The sequence below is a fragment of the Amborella trichopoda genome, chromosome 4, assembly GCF_054954075.1.
Source record: "Amborella trichopoda isolate Santa Cruz 75 chromosome 4, AtrichopodaSantaCruz75HAP2 v2.0, whole genome shotgun sequence".
In the NCBI taxonomy this organism is placed as follows: Eukaryota; Viridiplantae; Streptophyta; class Magnoliopsida; order Amborellales; family Amborellaceae; genus Amborella; species Amborella trichopoda.
In genome coordinates this window covers 33,257,787-33,275,790 of record NC_142339.1, presented here as the reverse complement: position 1 = coordinate 33,275,790, position 18,004 = coordinate 33,257,787, and the positions used below count along the sequence as shown (strand labels likewise).

At 35.9% G+C, this 18,004-nt stretch overlaps 2 long non-coding RNA genes and 1 other non-coding gene across 4 annotated transcripts; 1 reads left to right on the top strand and 2 right to left on the bottom strand.

Annotated features, from left to right (window-relative positions):
* Positions 1-5,694: 5,694 nt before the first annotated feature.
* Positions 5,695-10,272, top strand: LOC148782414 (uncharacterized). The gene is made up of 2 exons (XR_016053513.1): positions 5,695-6,150; positions 9,740-10,272. It is a non-coding gene; the product is annotated as an uncharacterized LOC148782414 (long non-coding RNA).
* Positions 10,273-10,895: 623 nt separating this feature from the next.
* LOC110006780 (uncharacterized) lies at positions 10,896-13,138 on the bottom strand. Of its 2 annotated transcripts, XR_002280051.2 has the most exons (3): positions 12,994-13,138; positions 11,506-11,810; positions 10,896-11,349 (listed from the first exon to the last, which is right to left on the bottom strand). It is a non-coding gene; the product is annotated as an uncharacterized LOC110006780 (long non-coding RNA). The 2 variants fall into 2 exon arrangements; XR_016053512.1 differs by having other exon boundaries at positions 10,896-11,810.
* A 1,970-nt stretch (positions 13,139-15,108) lies between these two features.
* Positions 15,109-16,896, bottom strand: LOC18428705 (xanthotoxin 5-hydroxylase CYP82C4). Its single transcript, XR_016053977.1, has 3 exons — positions 16,318-16,896; positions 15,946-16,089; positions 15,109-15,735 (listed from the first exon to the last, which is right to left on the bottom strand). It is a non-coding gene; the product is annotated as a xanthotoxin 5-hydroxylase CYP82C4 (transcript).
* Between the last annotated feature and the right edge of the window lie 1,108 nt (positions 16,897-18,004).

The following is an 18,004-nucleotide window of genomic DNA, read 5'->3' as shown; positions in this document are numbered from 1 at the left end:
CATTGTACAAAGCATCGCCACGCGTACCTTTGTAAGCCTCATGCTTGATCACGCTTTTCATGCATGCGATGAGCAATTGTACCGAGGAAGCTTTTATTAATATCAAACTTCTTTCATATTTTTGATGTGGGATTTGAGCGTGGTACTTAAGCTTGAAAAGGTAATACAATATACTCTTTTATTATAAAAAGTAAAACAACAAGTGTTGTTGTGGTGTATTAGTTATCACGTCCCTCTTGTGCTCAAAGGTTCCTAGTTTGAACTTGGGCAGCACCATCTTAAAAAATAACAAAAAAATAAAAAAAAAGTTGCCCTTGTCAAAAAAAAAAGTTGCCCTTGTCAAAAAATAAAATACAAAAATGTAGCCCTTGTCAAAAAATAAAATAAAAAAAAAGTTGCCCTTGTCAAAAATAAATAAAATAAAATAAAAGTTACCCTTGTAAAAAAAAAAGGAAAAGAGTTACCTTGGCAGCATTGTCTTCCTATTGTTCTTGTCAAAAAATAAAATAAAATGGGTAGCACCGTCTTCTTATTTTTCTTGTCAAAAAAATAGAGAGTAATGCAACAAGTATTTATTGTCAAAAAATAAATAAAAGGTAATAAAGGAAGTATTTTACTCTAGAATCTCTCTCTCTACTAGCAAATCTCTTTCTCTCTCTCTCTCTCTACTGACAATCTCTTTCTATTTTTTTGTCAAAAAATAAAATAAAAGTTGTCCTTGTCAAATAAAAAAAATTGCCCTTGTCAAAAAATAATATAAAATAAAAGTTTCTCTTGTAAAAAAAAAAAAGAAAAAAAGTTACCTAGGCAGTACCGTCTTCTTTTTTTTCTTATCAAAAAAATAAAATAAAATAAAATAGGTAGCACTGTCTTTTTAATTTTCGTGTCAAAAAAGAAGAAATAATACAATAAGTAGTTATTGTTAAAAAAATAAATAAAAGATAATACAACAAGTATTTTATTCTAGAATATCTCTCTCTCTCTACTAACAAGTCTCTCTCTCTCTCTACTAACAATCTTTTCCACTAAATTTGTTCTAGGAACCTAAAAACTTAGACAAAAAATAAATAAAATGTAATATAACAAGTATTTTATTCTAGAATCTCCCTCTCTAATAACAAATCTCTCTCTCCCTACTAACAATATCTTCCACCAAATTTTTTCTAAAAACCTAAAAAATTAGATTTTTGAAAAATTAAAGTGTTATTTTAAAAATTGGTACGCATTCTAATAATTTCTACATTGATAACCAAATCTTGTATTTTATTTATTAATTTATTTGTAATATAAATGATGTAATGTACTTTTCTTTTTTACAGTTATCAATAATATATTTTAAATTAGATGATATTATAAGATATTTTGGATTTGCTATTATTTGTATAGTAAAATAATTATAAAATATAAACCAACAATTTCAATTTCAGTATATAATAGTATAGTTAGGTTGTAATAATTTTGGATTATAGTTAGTTAGATTGTAATAATTTGAGTTTTTTTTAGTGGATTAGGATTTGTCGTCAATTTGTTATTTTGGTAGTCATTTTTTCATCGATTTAATCTATTTTTTATTATAGCCCATGTATGATTATATACATCCATGATAATTCTATGATTTTCTTTTGTGTGATGTAAATTTAATAGTTAACATAATACATTCATACAAGGAAATAACATCCCAATATTCGCATATTGATGAAAAAAAATGAAAGTTAATAATGTAGTACCTCATTTCTTATTGGATTCCTAAAAAACAACATTTATAATGATTTTTAATAATTTTTTTTGATTTTTTTATTGTCAAATCCAAACAATTCCCAATTCAAACCACCGATTAACCAATCCATATGGATTTTTGGGGTGCCCCAATCCTTTTTTAAACCACGGCCAATTTCAACGCTTGATTTTTCTTTGAATGATTATCCGCCATAACTACCTTTACTTCTCTCCACTCACCCGATCACGTGGTCTCTCATCTATTAGGTCATAATCAAAAGGTCAGCCACGTGTTGTCAAAACAGTGCTTACAATATCACAGAGAAAATGGTTTGATAGGGCTACAGCCCTATCAAGATAAGTAAAGGCCACGACATAACTCATGAAAAACTATTAAATGGATCATTATAATTAGATCATTTATTCCTATATTGTATTAAAAATTCTTGTTATATTAAAAAATACTTTTTATTTTTTTGACAAAAAATACTTGTATTACCTTCTTCTTTTTTTAATAAGAAAAAAGAAGAAGATGTTGTATTTTCTTGTTTTGTACTTGTTGTATTACTTCTTATTTTTTTACAAGAAAATAAGAAAATGATGTTGCCAAAGCATCCCCAAGGTTCAATCTCTTTACAAGAAAATAAGAAAATGATGCTGCCAAAGCATCCCCAAGGTTAGACCTTGGAACATCCTAGGAACCTAAGGTTTGACCTTGAAACATCTTAGGAAGAACCGTAAATGATACCCACAACACCCCATCACAAGTTGTTGAATAACTTTGTATAATAATATTTATAGTGAATAACGTTTCAACGTTATATCACTCAGCTCAAATCCCACATCAAAGAATTAGACAAACTTTGAAAACTATAAATACCTTTTCAATACCCCTACCCTTTTCAATTCCCAGTATTACACAAGAATCGACTAAATTATAAACTAAATTATCAAAATATCCTCATCCACTCGTCGACATTGTGACATCATAGTCCGCTTAGAATTACGATTTATGGATGTTGTGACGTCATAGTCCACTTAGAATCGCGACGTCATAGTCCGCTTAGAATCACGATTTATGTAGTAATATGAATGATTTACAGAATCGCGATTTATGTTGTCATATGAACGATTTACGATTCAAAATAAACTGGGCGATTCCCGGTATTACACAAGAATTGACTAAATTATAAACTAAATTATCAAATTATCCTCATCCACTCGTCGATGTTGTGACGTCATAGTCCGCTTAGAATTGCGATTTATGGACGTTGTGACGTCATGGTCTTCTTAGAATCACAATTTATGTAGTCATAGGAACGATTTACAGTTCAAAATCACGATTCTCCTTTAGAACCGAACGATTCTTGTGTATTACACAAGAATTGACACATAGTTGCCCAGTATTACACAAGAATCGATACATAGTTCGCTTAGAATAGCAATTTATGTAGTCAAATGAACGATTTACAGTTTAAAATCGGCGATTCTCCTCTAGAACGGGCGATTCCTGTGTATTACACAAGAATCGAAATGGGGTGACCGATTCCCGTGTCGACTCGAAACCAGGCGATTCCCGGTATTACACAAGAATCGATATAGGGTGACCGATTCCCACGTCGACTCAGAACCGGGCGATTCCTGTGTATTACACAAGAATCGATACGCAGTGACCGATTCCCATGTCAGCTGGGGCGAGTCCGTTGTGACTCGCCGATTTTTAAAACACTGATTTTACCTTAAAAATAAATGTTCACATATCCGTATGATTTGTGCTATTTTTTTAGTTTCAAAATTTATTGTCGATAATGAAAATTAATTTTAGAGCAACATATAAAAGTTATGTATCTTACGCCAGCCTTACTAACTCTCCACTCATCCGTTCATGTGCTCTCTCGTGATGTTGTGTACAAATATTAGGTCAAAATTTAAGGGTAAGCCACGTGTTGTCAAGAGAGTCCTTACGATATCGACATAGCGTATTTCCATTGTTGTTATCAATCTCTCTATTGCACAAATTATTATTTCTTTCGGTAATTCCTCGGGAAGCCGCACGTGTACATATGTGTCGGCTGACTCATAGAAAACCCATCCTTCTAAGGGAAAGGTTTCTATACTTCTTCTACATCGTAGAAGAACTATCCTCCTCCTACCATCTAGTAGTCTAATTTTGATCAAGAGAGTCACTCACCGTTTGATCTTAGAATCGATGTCGCAAAGTATTTTATTTGTAGTTTTTTTTTATACAAATTGTATGAATATGAAATTCGGTACATGTCATCTTCTCATTGGGGCCCACCTATAAAAAATATTAAAAATAATTTTTCAATAAAATATAATGACCAAAATACCCCTTGAATCTTTCAGGGGTATTTTGTCATTTTATTTTATTGGAAATATTTTTTTTTATATTTTTTACTAGTGCTAGTTTAACAGAGGATTAGACGTACAAAATTTGGTGTCAAAATAGTTTATAAAAAAAAATTAAAAATAAAATAGTGTAGAGACGCGACATTGTGATTGAGGCAATCTTAGCCCTCCATTCAGAATGAACAGTTGGATAAGGGGAAGCATATATGTTTTATGCTATAGGGGAAGCATAGAAAGCTTGCCCTCCTTTTATAACTTCATAGAATTATATGGTGGTTTTGATAATGGGTGGGATTTGTACAATGAGGTCCTAAACAATCAAAGTAAGATGCAACTTGAAATACTCCAGAAAGATATTATTTCAGTATGGGAAATCTTTGTGATGGCCTGAAAATTTATTTCATCTCTAATTATAAAATCTAAAGCTTCAGATAACAGTGTAGATCAAGCATATCGATGAACAGTTCATAATCTTAAAAATTGACATTCCAAAAAATGTGTTACAAGATGCATTATTTTCAAGACTTGAACCTATCTTTTCTTTGTTCCTCGATTTGAAGATTTTTGTGCATCCAAACATGCATCCAGACAACCTCTGCTAGTAAATATTTGTGGCGCATCTTAATTTGATTGTTTAGAATCTCGTCCTTATATAAACGTTTTCCTTTAGGTAAAGAGCATAGCTTGTTTTGGAAAAAGCAAAATAACATACATTGCGCTTACCTTTGGTTCCGACGTCCCTTAAAGCATTCCATAGAGAGATAAAGTAGGGAAAGCTTCCCTTAAAGCGCGGTCTCGCAGGATGACACTAACCATGTATTTCTTCATTGAAAACAGCTATTTAGCATTTTTATTTTTATTTTTTATTTTTCGGAGGTCGATGGTTACACTGAGGAGCAGATATCTGCAAAATTGCGCATCTTTGTAGTGCTCCTACATAGGGTTTTATCCTAGTACCATACACTTCTAGGAGTTTGGATGTGGACTCTTTTGTATGTATGCCATCTAAATATAGTGAGTATATAAATGGATGAAGTCCTATAAGGCTTAGGCTCTATGAAAACTAAATAAGGCCTCACCTTAAATCCTTGTCTGAAAAGCATTTTTGGCTAAAAAATCTCTATGATGGCTCTAAAATCAATTTCCAAAACCGACAATAAAATTTGAAACTAAAAAAATCGTATAGATCTTGTGGATCTTTGAACACTTATTTTTTGGGCAAAAAAGGCGGTCTAGATAATTTGTTAAAATATGCACTATTTTTTAGAGTTTGAAATCATTATTATTTTCACAACCATAATATTCAAGTCGAGATTATCGACATAAAGGTTTTCCAATACTTGAATTACAATTTTTCATGAGTACATTCCTATCAAACCATTTTCCTATATAAATTTATTTGATATAACAATCCGACCTGAGCCTATGCACTATATTTCCCCACATGGGCTCCAAGGCATGTGGTGCTTTATATGTAGGGAAAGCTTTCTATGCTTCCCCTAGAACATAGAAGTTCTCTCATTCCCCACATTTTTATCCATTTATTTAAAGTGGAGGGCTGACATTTATTCACTCAAGTTGTCTCAAAATGGGGGATACGGGATCAACCGGTAACCCATTTGAAATAAGTCTGTAGTAGAGAGAGAGAGAGAGAGAGAGAGAGAGAGAGAGAGAAGCCCATTTTTAGGGAGAGAGAGAGAGAAAGCACGAGAGAAGAAGGGGAAAGTACAGGGAACCCATTTTTAGGTTTTGAGAGAGAAAAAGAGAAAGCATGGGAGAAGAAGATGAAAGTGTAGGGAACCCATTTTTAGGTTTTGAAATAGAGTAAAAGAAAGCATGAGAGAAGAAGGGGAAAGTGCAGGGAGCCCATTTTTAGGTTTAGCGATAGAGAAAGAGAAAGCACTGGAGAAGAAGGGGAAAGTGCAGGGAAGAGGAGAAAAAGTGCAGAGCACTAAAAGAGAGAGAGAGAAATCCATTTAGGCACCTAGATCTTCCCACCTGTGGGATGGATTCCAGAGAGAGAGAGAGACTAAATCCACCACTCGAGGAGAGGGAGAAACACATGTAAGATGGTCTATTCCTCTGAAAAATTCCTCCACTATTTTTTTTTGGACTCGGATTAATAGGTTTTATCTCTCTCTCTTTCCTTCATTGTATCAAAGGATTGCTTTGACGATTGTGTACATTTTTTGCATTTTAATGCCAGTATTGTGAGTGATTTATTGGTACGAATTAGTGGCTAATATGCTTGACTACTACCATGAGCTTCTATGAGATGATCCATAAATTAGCGAGAGAGATTAGGATAGAGACATGTTGAGTCTGCTATTAACATATTGAGGCATGTATTGTCTTTCTAGCAAATTGGTGCTTATTTGTGGTGGCTTGAGAGGAAACTTAGACAACTTTTCTAGGAATTCTACCAATTTTGAAAAAAAAATGCATTGGTTGTCTCATTTGTTCTCTATTTACTGTTTCAAAGTTTTTTTTTCTCAATTTTTTTAATCTATTGTTTGTTTTCTTGAGGTTTTGAGGTTTTTGTAGGTTTTTATGAGTGTTGTTTGCCAATTTGGCCTGAAAATTTTATTTCGGGATGTTAATATGAAATAAAAGAATTAAAAGATTTGAATAAGGATGTACTTTTTTTTATGAGTAATGATCCTATGAGACCCTTCCACACCCATGCGTGTAGGACCCCAAAGGATCACCATTAAATTTGGTACAGATCTCTAGAAAAGTTATTACATAAGTATGGGATTTGACTTTTTCTAGATATCTGTAACAAATTTAATGGTGATCATTTGGGGTCCTATACACATGGGCATGGGAGGGTCTCATAAGATCATTGCTCTTGTTTTATTGGTAAGGATTTATGGCATTCCTCAAAAAAATCTTTTTTTTTAGTGATTTTTGTTTTATTTTGTATGGATTGTATCTTAAGAAACTTAATTTCGAGCTCTCCTTCTCTATCTCTACCTCTCTTATTGTGTGATTTGTTGTAGTGAATTTTAAATTTTTTAGTTGTTTTGCTATCAATTTATAACTCAATTTCTAGTTAGTATTTTTTATTTATTGTTCTGCTAGATTTTGAAATTCTTGCTTATACTTAAATTTTGTGTCTATGTAATATAGAAATGAATTTGTGTTAATTACTTATGTTTAGGTATTACTTATTAAAAGTTATGGACATCATGGAGAAGGGTGCTCAAGTGGTGACATTGTTGCCAACATGGAGCCTATTAAGGCTTACATACCCATTGAGGCACTCGTACACTTGATTCATCCTATAAGATGGACCAGGATGATTTCTAGAAAACCAATTTTATGGATGTAAGTTATGATAATGTCATAGCAACTGAGGATGGTGAGGACAATGAGGTCCCATTGTTTTGTGATCACTAAGATAATAGTGGGCATCAAAGGACTTATTTGTAGGAATGAACTTTGAATGTGATGATGTTGCGTATCAATTTTACAATACATATGTTTAACGAAAAGGCTTTAGCATTCGTCTTGAGAGGCCAAGGAAGGACAATGACAATAATTTGAGGATGCGAGATTATGTTTGCTCAAAAGAAGCCAAACGTGATCCAAAGTATACAAGAAAACTCATCATCGACCAATAACAAGGGAATGATGCCAAGCAATTTTAAGGGTGCACAGGATGAAAGAGAGAAAATGAGTTGTAACGAAATTTGTTGAGGAGCACTCCCACAAGTTTACATCGCCATTAAAGGTACATCATTTGAGATCACATTGACGCATCCCAACAGCTACCATGAACTTGGTTAAAGCGATGTCTTCAGCAAGGTTGGTGTACATAAAATTATGTAATTTTTAACAGAACATATGAATGAGTTCAATGCTCTAAGCTTCACTCACATAGATGTCGAAAAGTTTATCCATAGCACCTGTAGGAAGGCGAGTGTTAGAGGGAGGGATGGGGAGGCTCTTTTGACCTACTTTTGTGAACGTGTTGAGGCGAACCCATGTTTTTTTTATAAAATACAATTTGATGAAGTAGGTTAAGTCTGTAATTGACTATGGATTGACTCGTGATCAAGGATATCATATGAGTACTTTGGCAATGTAGTTATTTTTATACAATATATAAGACAAATACATATCACATACTTTTTGCCCCCATTATTGGAGCAAACCACCACAGAAACAACATAGTCTTTGGTTGTGCACTATTTAAGCATGAGACAACATAGTCTTTTAGTTGGCTATTTGGGTATTGGCTAGAAGCTATGTAGGGTTGATAGCCGGGTTGCATCATTACTGATCAAGACGCAGTCATGGCTGCTGCAATTAAAGAAGTTCTTCCAAATGCACGTCATCAATTATGTAGATGGTGTATTTCACGAAAGTTTCAAGAAAAATTGGGGCATGTTGAGCGGAAGCACCCAAAGTTCTTACATGAGCTGTATAAAATCACTACTGATTATAATGAGACAATTAACTATTTTGAGGATCGTTGGTCCAGAGTGCTCCAAAAATATGAGCTTGGGGGGAATTAATGGTTGAACATAACATATGGATGTCATTCTCAGTGGGTTGATGTGTACATGACGAATACATTTCTTGCTAGTGCACAGTCTAGTCAACGAAGTGAATCTATGAATAGTTTTATTAAACAATATGTAAATTTACACACCAATTTTTCAGGATTTGCAAAACGGTGCTAGAAAGCAATTGACTATCTATATGAGAAAGAAAATATGATAGAATTCAAGGGCACTGAAGGTATTCTAATGATAAGAACGACATTCCGCTATGAAAAACAAGCTGTTAAGTTGTACACCCATGGTGTATTTAGGAAGTTTGTTGAGGAAATTCAAAAGATACCTCCTATGGTTGCAGAGTCTATAGAAGTTGAGGGACCAAATACCACATATAGGGTGTATAAATATGATGTCAATCGACCACAATATAAAGTGATATTCAATGAATCATAAATTACAGCAACTTGCACATGTTGCTTGTATGAACATGATGGTATTCTTTGTGCACATGTCTTAAAGGTTTTCTATTATAATAATGTTATGCTCATCCCTGAGCACTACGTCATGAAAAGATGGAGTAAGGAAGGGAACAAAGGGATGGTATCAGATGGCGATGATGTTTAAATTAATGCTGACAATAAGGAGTCTCAAACTGCTCGTTACGATGATTTAAGTAGAGTCACCTTTAAAGTTGTCTCAAACGGATCAGATAGTGAAAGACTCTTGGAATTTACAAAAAATATTCTTATGGAGTGTAATGACAAAGTGGAGAGGAAGAGATTGGAGTATGAAGAAGAGGCAACTTGTTCGAATCAAGGTAGCAATATAAAGAATGTCATGCCTAGTCATAGTTACACACCATGGACTAACACAAACATCTTTATACTTGAATCACAATGTACTCGAACAAAAGGGCGGCCTGACACTATAAGAAAGAAAGCACCATGGGAGGAGAAGACAAGCACGAGGAAGTATTCTATTTGCTAAAATGTAGGGCATGATAGACGAACTTGTCCAACTTTTAGAACTCACGAGTAAAATTAATAATTATGCTTACAAGTAAAATTTAATGTTGTTATACTTTAATATTGTCTTGTGAATTTGAAATAATGCATCAACTAATCACTGTTTTGCAACTTATGCAGGTCCGATATGGAAATTCCCATAATGGCGCCTGAAGCTGAGCGAAACAATATGTAGACTTCGCTATGTACACCATTCGCTGAGCGAAACAACTCATCATCTTAGAAATTTTTTGCAAGCCCAATGCTCAACAAACAAGCTCATCATCTTAGAAATTTTTTGCAAGCCCAATGCTCAACAATCAAGCTCATCATCTTAGAAATTTTTTGCAAGCCCAATGCTCAACAATCAAGCTCATCATATTTGAAATTTTTTGCAACCCTAATGCTAGTGGAGAAGACTTTATCTTGGAATGGAGCTTCGAAATGGAATTTTTGTATAGCTTCCATATGTTGCAAATTCCTGTTGCAAGTAGAATTTTGTATAGTTTCAAAGTGCATGCTCTTTGGGTGCTGCAAATAAATTTTTTGTAATAGCTTTCCATTTTGCAATTTCAAAGTGCATATTGATTAGCTTCAAAATGAAATTTTTGTACAGCTTTCCATTTTGCAAATTGATAATGCAAATAAAATTTTTGTATAGCTTCGAAATAAAATTTATGTATAGCTTCCATATGTTGCAAACAATATGTAGATCTCTCGCACTATCCCATGACCTAGCTATCTTACTCTCTTTCTCACTCTTTGGGTGTGTGTGTGTGTTTGTTTCTCTCTCTCTCTCCCCCTACGAACTCTATGGATGGTTTGCGCTTCCAATAGTACTCCTTAACTTTTAAATAATAGTACACCAAATTCATACACCAGATAGTATGGGCATGGAGATAGCCTTCGTTTCCAATTTATGTAAGTTAGAAATGCCATTTCTAATTCCCCCAAATTCATACACCAGATAGTATCGGGCAAGCAGTAGATATCAAGACAGGAGCATACATGCTCTCAGAAAATTACCCTATTTTGCTTCTAGTACCATGAGAAGTAATTAAAATTACCATTGATTGCCCATTTTAACATTTTCACTACCTAGACCAAATTCCCTGAATCATAAGGAAACATCAAGCCTGAATCGAAAGAAAATTCCCTGGGAACAAAGTTTGAAGAACTTGAATTGCAATCCATAATTCCCACAAAAAATTAGTGTGTATTTAAGGTCCTATCTTAAATAGAACTTACCAGGAAAAGACATTGTCTCTACTCCCAATTCATCAGGAAAAGGACAAAATGTGAGAAATAGAATTCATTTGAGAATGGTTACTTTCTTAAATAGATGTTACACATACATAGAGTTTGAGGGCAAGGTATTACATCAAAATATGCTTGCAAAACTGAGTTTGTACATATCCAACTACAAGAGGTTAAATTACAAATATGTAAGAGGCCCCTATCTAAGTACAACCTTCCCCTTCACCCTTGGTGGAAGTTCCCATCTGGGTTCCTCAGGCATAGCAAGACCGTGATATTGGTATTCTCTGGACTTTGTCTCCTTTAATTATCCTTCTCACCATCCTCCTCACCTTCCTCTTTGCTTTCACTATCCTCCTCACCATCCTCTTCACTTTCACTCTCCTCTCTTGCATCTAGTGTGTTACTAACAATTCATGGGCCGCGACAACATAACTCCTGGAATCCTCTTCATTTTCAAGTACAACTTCTAACATCCCTATACAGGTGTGTTGCTACAATTACAACAATATTTGTATAATTACATGACAAACAAGATTGTATAAATTTGATTGAATATATAACACAAAACTAAATATGTAATGAAATACACAACTAAGTATGGCTAATTTGCATCAATTTTTTCTCTTTGGGGGCAATCACCCAGATACCTTTTAATGAACTCCCCATCATTTTCTGCCCTGATACCCATAACGGGCTCGCCTGTAACAAGTATATGCAATATCCGTCATATGTCATATAACGTTGGACCCCTCTCCTCAACGTTTAGGTGGGAGGTATTTGTTGCAAACACCATGTTTTTGTGAAGGCCTTCAACAACTTGCCATCGATTTTGAAGACCCCTATGTCCATCAATGAGCCCAAGACAGTCTTTCTGATAAGCTCTATCTGTCGTAGATCAAGCTTCCATTTTGACAAGGCTTGAGTGGATTCATCGGTATGAAACATCTTTTTCCTTTGAAATGAAATTCACTAGCATAATAAGTACTCATTGTAGACGATGTAAGAACATTAAAAGAAAAAATATATTTAATAATATGATAAAAATATGAATTACGAAATAACAACTAAATTAGTTAGATGATGATAAGAATATGTCGCACTTGTCCTTATGCAAATATAGGAGATAGGGTACTGTCCCTTATGCAAACTCTTAAATCAAAGACAATACATAGGTACATACACCTTGATCAAAATCTCAATACACAAACAAAACTTGAATTATTGGAGAACAAATTTTTGCAGCATAATAATTCATAATCACTATCTTGAACGTTCTATTCACAATGTTCTTAAAGTTAAAAAATGAAAGGATAATTTTATTATATTGTGGGGAACGTACTTTTATTGCTTATTTTAGCCAAATTAGAACTATTCTTGCAACTTTTGTAACAAGATTTTTGAGAAAAAAACTGTCAAAAGAAAACAAAATGGAAGTTCGACATACGAAGATTTTACTTTAACATTTACAGTAAAAAGTCCAAATACCACTTAAGGAGTCAAGCCAATTTCCACTCTTATTCCATTAATGGATATTTTAGCACAAAACAATTACAAATAGAAGAAAAAACAGCAAAAAATTAATTTCAATGAATGTACAAGCGACAAAAACGATGGCCACAAAAAATAAAAAATTCATTTGAAGTTGCCCTATCACAATCTATCATTGCATCAATTAAAAAAAATGAAAATTAAACAGAAACAAAGTACATGGATAACATTACAACTATTAGCAACGGCAACAAAACGTCCCATATTCATTAATTCTCTTAAGAAATAGAATTCATCGAAAAGTCTTCTAAATTTTCTCTCAAGCCACCGCAAATAAATACTAATTTGCTAGAAAGACAGCCATGCCTCAATCAGTTAATAGCAAACTAAACATGTCTCTGTCCTAATCTCTCTCACTGATTTATGGATCATCTCGTAGAAGCTTGTGGTAGTAGTCAAGCATATTAGCAATTAATCCTTGCCAATAAAGCAATCACAATACTGCCATTAAAATGCAAAAAATGCACACAATCGTGAAACAATCATTTGATACAATGAAGAAAAGAGAGAGAGAGATAAAACTTATTAATTAGAGTCAAAAAAAAAAAAAAAGTGGAGGAATTTTTCAGAGGAATAGACCATCTTACATGTGTTTCTCCCTCTCCTCGAGCGGTGGATTTAGTCTCTCTCTCTCTCTTTGGAATCCGTCCCATAGGTAGGAAGATCTGGGTGCCTAAATGGGTTTCTCTCTCTCTTTAGGGCTTTGCACTTGCTCTCCTCTTCCCTGCACTTTCTCTTTCTTCTCTAGTGCTTTCTCTTTCTCTATCTCTATCTCTAAACCTAAAAATGGGCTCCTTGCACTTTCCCCTTCTTCTCTTTGCTTTCTTTTTCTCTATCTCAAAACCTAAAAAAAGGTTCCTTGCACTTTCCCCATCTTCTCCCGTGCTTTCTCTTTCTCTATCTCAAAACCTAAAAATGGGTTCCCTTCACTTTCCCCTTCTTCTCCTGTGCTTTCTTTGACTCTCTTTCGTTAAAAATGGACTACTCTCTCTCTCTCTCTCTACTACAGACTTATTTCAAATGGATTATCGGTTGATCCCGTGCCCTCCATTTTGTGACTACTTGAGTGAATGATGTCAGCCCTCTATTTTAAATCAATGGTTAAAAAGGTGGTGGATGATAGAACTTTTATGATGTAAGGGAAGCATAGAAAGATTTCCCTTATATATATAGAACATATCTCTTAGTGCAATTGTGGATGTAAAGTCATGAGGAACATGGTTTAGGGACGACGGATGCCATACCTCAAAATAAAGGTGGGTGTAGAGCATGTGCTTTCGTGCATTTTTAATAGGTCTCATATAATGCTCATAGAAAAATTATGAAAAAATAAATAAAATAAAGGTGGGTGTAGATCATGTGTTTCCTTAACGATAACCCTTACCTGAAAGTTCATGCCAAGATATACACTAGTTGTGTTGTATAATTCAGCACCATATTAACATGGAAAAAATTTATATAGGTTGAAGCCCTAAAACCGCAAACTAAGGCACACCTCAAAATTTATAGAAGAAGTTGTTTTGATGTCGAAACTCAAATCCAATCATCTTAGCCTTGAGATACATGAATGTAAAAAAAAAGGAACTTCAAGTTTTAGAAATTATAATACATTATCTAGACAATCAATTTTAAAGATTTTAAAATGTTTATAGACCTGCTTGATCTACATCATTTTTAAAGCTTTAAATTTTATAAGGAAAATTATGTTTATATGCATTGTAGTTTCTGTTATTACCAAAATACCAAATAGTTTTCGTTATTACTGGAATGTCCGTTTTTCTCACTTCATAACAAAAATTTTAAAAAAATAAATTTTTACCCTTTTTCGGTTTTTGAACAACCGAAAATAGGCAGAAGCTTGGAATTTGCATTTTTCTTTTCGGTTGTTGAACAATCGAAAATAGGCAAAAGCTTGGAATTTGCATTTTTATTTTCGGTTGTTGAACAACCGAAAATAGGACTGCATATTCCAGAAGGTTGCTGGAATATGTAGTCCTATTTTTTATTGTTCAACATCTGAAAATAGGACAGAAGCTTGGAATTTGCAGGATAGAAGCTTGGAATTTGCATTCTTAATTTCGGATGTTGAACAACTGAAAATAGAAGTGCGTATGTCAGAAGCTTAAAAGAGCCCCGTTATTTTCGTTTGTTCAAGAACTAAGATTAGCTTATTTTCGATTTTTGAACAACCGAAAATCCAGCCATTTTCGGTTGTTCAAAAACTAAAAAGGGTAAAAAAGTCTTTTTTTTTAAAAAATTCGTTATGAAGTGAAAAAACGGACATTCCAGTAATAACATAAATTATTTGGTATTTTGATAATAACTGAACCTATAATAGATAGATATGTAATTTTCTCAATTTTATATTATCGTTGGAGATGAAAATAAATTTTTAGACTCATAAAGATTTTTGATATTAAAATGACATCTTTTAACACTGTTTGAAAGTGCACCTGAATTTATTGTTTAGAGACTCAGCCTTATACAAGCCACAAAATTGGCATTTAGGGGTAACTCAAGCATACAAAAGAGATAGAGGAGGTGACATGCATGTAGATTTGACAATGAGGAATCACGAGAAATTCCCTTGAAATTCTAATCCGCAGATTATTGACTTCTCAACTAGATGAGTTAATAGTCTCTAAGTTACTAAGCACTAAGGAAGCGGATGGCTTCTATGAGACCAACAAGCATTGAGGTGTTCAACTCTTACACAGTAACTCAAGGGGGAGACGGGGCTCCATGAGAGCTTCCAAAGGGGAGGCCCTTGGGGTGGTGAGACCAACGACCTCGGTCATGTCAAGTGAAGAGCAACCAAGAGGGAGGTGCCAATCAAAGCTATGGAGGAGGCGGGCCAGGGCCAAATGCACCACCGAGAGGGCGCGGGACATGCCGGGACATGCTCGCCGGCCGGCCCCGAATGGTAAGAGCTGAAAATGTTGCCCCTTCACATCCACCTCGCTCCCTATAAACCTCTCCAGCTCAAATTTGAGGGGCTGCTGCCACCACCTTGGGTCCCTCTGTATCTTCCATGCATTCATAAGCAGTCGTGTGCCGGCAGGCATATGGAACCCGGCCACCACACAATCCTCTATGGATTCATGTGGGACAAGGAGTGGGCCGGGAGGGTACAGCCGCAGTGTGTCCTTGATGATCGCTTGTAGGTAGGGGAGGTTGGCTATGTCAGCCTCCTCCACCCTTCTTTCCTTTCCGATCTTCGTGTCATGCTCCTCTTTAACTTTCCTCATGGCCTCCGGATTGCTCAATAGAGAAGCCAGAGCCCATTCCAGAGTCATTGCAGATGTGTTCGTTGCAGCAAATACGATCACCTTACAACCAACCAGACAATACAGTGAGCTCAATTGAACTCCAACCATGAAACATCGAATTCAAGCCATCGACCGTGGCTCCAACCCTTGTCATTTGGGTCATCAAAATGGCGATCGAACCCCAATCAACGGCCATGATTCGAATTTTACAAGGACATGTTTTACACCACAAATTCATGGCATACACAAGGTTAAAAGGAGAAGACTGACCAGAAGTGTGGCCTTGATTATGATATCCCTCCTGTGGGGAGTGGATGCAGAGAGCGAAGCGATCTGTGGGTCATCCGACAAGGACAACATCACATCCAAGAAATCCGTAGCCTTCTCACGATCTACATCCACTCCTTGCCTCACCTGTCGCCGCTCGTCGAACCAAAATTGAGAAATGATATTCATCTTCTCCCTCACTTCTTCATAGCTCGTTGGGAGCCCGGTAGATCGATCCACCCCAACACCGGCATTACGTCACCCAAGTTCGGCAAGCCACTCACATAGAACGACTCCTCCACCAATTCCTTGAACTCCATAACCTCCTCTTCAGGACCCAGCCTCAAACTGCTCCTTCCCCCAACCATCCAGTACCATATCCACCATGTGCACCCTGATGCCCACTTGCACCTTTTGCCCCTCCTCCTTTCTTGCTTCCCACACACTATATAATCTCTTTATGCAATTCGCAGTCTCTCCGTCCCGGACATGGCTGAGCGTCTCAAGACAACGAGTTGATAGCAGCTCCAGTGTGCAGACCTTGCGCAGGTCCCGCCACAAGGGGCCGTAGAGGGCCCAAGCAATCGCGGTGTAGTCGAAACCAAGAATCCTACCCGCAGCCATCATGGGGCGAGAGGCGAAGGCACGGTCGTGTATGGTGAGGCACTCCCTCGCTATGTCCGCATCACTCACCACCAGTGTCGACTTCTGGCCCATTTGCAACTTCATGATTAGTCTGTGGCGATCGGCGAGCGATGCAAGCACGCGATGAAGAAGGGGCTTGTCGCCCATGAGCAGGTGGAGGTGGCCAATAACCGGCCACCCCGGTGGCTCGGGCAGCAATTTCCCTTTGGTGGCAGCGCCATGGAGGAGAATTCTGATTAAGACCCACGTCACCAGTAGCGAGGCTGCTAGTGCTTGGGCTGTGCTTCCTAGAAACCAAATTGTATCCATTTAACTGTGTAAGTGAGGAGAGATGCGCTATATCTTCAACCTCATCTCTACCTCTCTCTCTCTCTATATATATATATATATATATATATGGAAAAAGGCAATAGAAAAAAGAGTCGCCATGCTTATTTGAATTCATGGGTAGGGAAGTAAAATGCCTTTTATGCTCCTGGGGGAGCATACAGTCCATTTTCTCCATGGGTTAAAACCGAAGCTAGAAGTTGTTTTAGGACCTCGAATTTGAGAATGTCATCCGTTCAACTTAGCAGCCAATCTCAGAAAAGAAAAAACTCTGTATGTGCCTTATAAATATAATGCTAACTCAAAATTATTTCTTTGAATAATCATCTAGTGAGTTTTAGGTGGATCTCAAAATTTCATAATAGAAAGCCTCTGATTTAGCTCTTTTTCCTGAAAGAGTTAATCAACCATATGCTCTAGCCGGTGCATGATATACACGCCAAATAAAATATAGTGGTTGTTAATGTTGTTAAATAGGCAATATATTATACAGTTCATGAAAGAAAAGAGGATTTACATGATAGTTTTATGATGGCTTAAGTTTAATAAACTGTTGTCTTGATTTATACCGAGGACGTGTCCCCTTGGTTGTTTCCAATAACACGGCGTGTGGCGAAGGGGCCAATAACGTCTCATGAATTCTTTATTTCACCCTCATGGATCTCATCAAGTCTTTGGCCGTTTCTCCCAAGTCGCCATTCCTTATTTACATTTGCCTTGGCTCTTTGGGGCACAACCAGTGTTTCAAAAATCCGTGATTCGATTCAGCATTGGGCGATTTGGCCGTCCCGGATTTTCCTTATTTACATTTGCCTTGGCTCCTTGGGTCATAGAGCCAACCACCCGTTTTCTAACTCCTTTAGTTCCACATCTCCCACCCGTTTTCTAACTCCTTTAGTTCCACATCTCTTCAAGATGGGACAATTCTTATAGCCCAACTCCACGTTGTTGCATTAACGTCTCTTCAAGATTGGACAATTCTTATAGCCCAACCCAACGTTGTTGTATTAACGTATAGATTAAGACTATTAGGGGATAGGTGGATTGTCAATATAAGAAGTGTACGCCCGACATTAAATTATATGATAAA